Source organism: Lygodium microphyllum, chromosome 23, assembly GCF_053477565.2.
Source record: "Lygodium microphyllum isolate KBCC chromosome 23, Lygodium_microphyllum_v1.1.10, whole genome shotgun sequence".
NCBI classification, from domain to species: domain Eukaryota; kingdom Viridiplantae; phylum Streptophyta; class Polypodiopsida; order Schizaeales; family Lygodiaceae; genus Lygodium; species Lygodium microphyllum.
This window is the reverse complement of record NC_141157.1, coordinates 26,602,188-26,605,130: the sequence shown is the minus strand read 5'-3', so window position 1 is coordinate 26,605,130 and position 2,943 is coordinate 26,602,188. Positions and strand designations below refer to the sequence as shown.

Genomic DNA, 2,943 nt, shown 5'->3' with positions numbered 1-2,943 from the left:
TGCGCATTCGAGGTGTGAAATCCACCCAAAAGTTGTGTGTGGGATTTGATACTTTGTACATATTTAGTTGTTGTGATTATACTTTTGTTTTGCGTAGGCAGTATAGTGAAGAGGGTTTGGAGCAAGAGGAATTTATCAATAATGCTCTGGTTGACATGTATGTAAAATCTGGTATGCTTGGAAAAGCCCAAGAAGTATTTGACAATATGTCAGATCAAGATGTCGTATCCTGGACGACACTCATGACAAGATATGCTGAACATGGCTGTGATAGAGAAGCATTGGAATTCCTTGATGAGATGACACTCAATAGCATTGGTCAAGATGCTATTACTTATGTGTGTGGCTTGAAAGCTTGTGGCAATGTGGAAGCCATAGAAAGAGGTCAAGAGATGCACTTGGAGGTTACAAAGAAGGGATTTGATAGAGATCTTATTGTTGGCAGCACTCTGATCGAAATGTATGGCAAGTGTAGCTCACTTACAGATGCACAGGCTGTTTTCGACAGGTTGCCAAGTCGAGATGTTATGTGCTGGAATGCTTTGATTGCTGGCTATGCACAACATGGGCAGGGTGAGGAAGCAATCAACAGTTTCGAGAGAATGCAACATGAGGGCCTCTCTCCTGATGCACAGACCTTTGCTTGCATTTTGAAGGCCTGTGGCAGCAGAGGAGCAGCTGAAAAAGGAAAAATAATACATGCTGAAATTGTAAGAGGGGGTTTGTTGCTGGGAGGAAATAGTGTGCTTGGGAATGCATTGGTGGATATGTATGCTAAATGTGGACCACTGTGGGAATAGGACAGAAATGTGCATACCCTGTGATAAATATGTGAGGTTACGTGAGAGAATCTTGCATGACTTGCACTATCATAGCAGCAATGAGGATGAAAGTGGACCATCTATAAGAGACAACTTGTGGAGCCAGCAAGCAAGTTCAAAGTCTGCCCAGGGGCCTCAGAACCACGGAAATACCACATTGAAGCGGAAATTATTAATCACATTTGCTATTGCAGGCATTGCCATTGTGATAGGAACCTTTGTAATTCAGAGAAGAGGGAAAACCAACGTCAGTAATGATCAGGTGATTTACCATCATCCAGTCTGCTGCAAACTGAAGATGATGCAGGGGCGGCCGAATATCTGCGAAATATCACTATTCCATCTGCCTTAATTGAAAAGACATTTGGTGACTGAGCTGAAGGAGTGTGCTTTTGGCGTTACGGGAGGCCCACGGAAGGAGCAAATTAGTTAGCTATTTTCAGAAAAAGCAGACAGGAAGAGTTTGCCATCATCTGGTGCTGCTAAAAAGCTTTGAAAAATTCAAGGAGGCCGCAGACCATTCATCTTCCCATCAGAAGTATGGCGCAAAGCCTAAGAAGCAAGTGCCCTTTCCTTCATTATGTGAACAGTCCTCAGCTGCAGCAGTCGATGTGGTCATTCTTCTTTTGGTGCTGGGTGCTTGTGGGTTCATGTTCACGCCATATTTCACATACATCTACATGGAGGCAACAGAGTTTCTCCCCATAACGTTCTTGTTAATCGGGGAGATAGTATATCATGTGCCTATTGCATATATTGCAGGTTCCCTTCTCATGTTTGGTATAGGCGTCGGTGGCTGGGAGTTCTACAAGTACAAGGCACGGAAATGTAACAATCCACACTGCAGAGGTCTCAAGAAGGCTATGGAGTTTGACATCCAATTGGAGTCTGAGCAATGCATACAGTCAGCCCCGCCAGTGGGACAAAATCTTCTATGGACAGGTGGTGTGGAGCTTGGACGGGGCTTTTCTATCGCTCTCTTCTAAGGTGTATGATATGACTCTCCTGAGATCTGGGATTGTTTCCCTCTACAATGCCTTTTGCAGGTTTTCTATTCCAAAAATCTCAATTTTAGATTTTGGACAGAGCAATCTAAGATAAATAGGTGCTTATAGGCTGGACATGCATATTGAAGAACGGGATGGAGAACTTCTAACGTGCTTGAAGGTCAATTTTAGAATTGTTGCAGCTAGTCTTCAGTTGGAATAATTATACAAAGGGCAGTTCCATTGGTGTAGACTGTTTTCGGAGATTACTGCATTGAACAACTTCTTACGAGTGCATCTGTATGACATCAATCTATATTCCAGTAGCATTAGTGTGCTGAAAGAAGCAAAAACAGAGTTTTCAGATCTCTGTGGGAACCTTAGCTCTTTCTTGGAGCAATGGAGGGGAAAGACTGTGAAACAGGTTGAGGAGCTCTTGGTGGAGAGATACAGTTTCCACACAGGATGGACCACAGTTCGTGATTTTAGTAAAGAGACTATATTACAGTTTATGCCTCCTGATTGTAAACTTTTTGATGGCAGTTCCTCACACATTTTCAACATCCTGATGGCAAGATGCGCGTACGGGGACAACTCTTACAAGGTGTTGGGTGGACTTGCTGTTGTTATTCCATCAGCTGTGAAAACTGCTGAACTAGAAATCTCTCATATTGATCTTTTTGAAATAAATGAAACTTTTGCATCTCAATACACATACTGTTTATAAAAATTGGGGCTAGATCCAGAGAATGTAAATGTAAATGGTGATGCTTGACTCCGATAGTTCTTATGTTTCTCACAAGAGCTCAGTTGGATACTTGTAAAACTATGATCTCTTATGTTGTACCTCCATCATAACAGAGTAGCTTAGGAGAAAGCTTATGCCTTTGTACTTCTGGCTTCCTCCACAAGAAGCTTTTTATGGTCTTACCAGACAGCCTGAATCCAAGAAGATCACGATAGTATTGTATCTTTGAATTCTAAATTTCTGCACATAGTGTTTGAGGTCAAGGATCTACAAATGCAGCAGAATTAAATTGGGCAGCCTAAAATCAGTGGACTGATAAGATTTGAAGTCATCTTGTATTTTGCAAACTTTATGGCTGTAATATAAATACTATTTGGCATCATTTTCT

The 2,943-nt window shown here is 41.9% G+C and overlaps 1 pseudogene; it reads left to right on the top strand.

Annotated features, from left to right (window-relative positions):
* The first annotated feature begins 206 nt into the window (after positions 1 to 206).
* On the top strand, positions 207 to 800 carry LOC148015982 (pentatricopeptide repeat-containing protein At1g50270 pseudogene; annotated as a pseudogene).
* Positions 801 to 2,943: the final 2,143 nt, after the last annotated feature.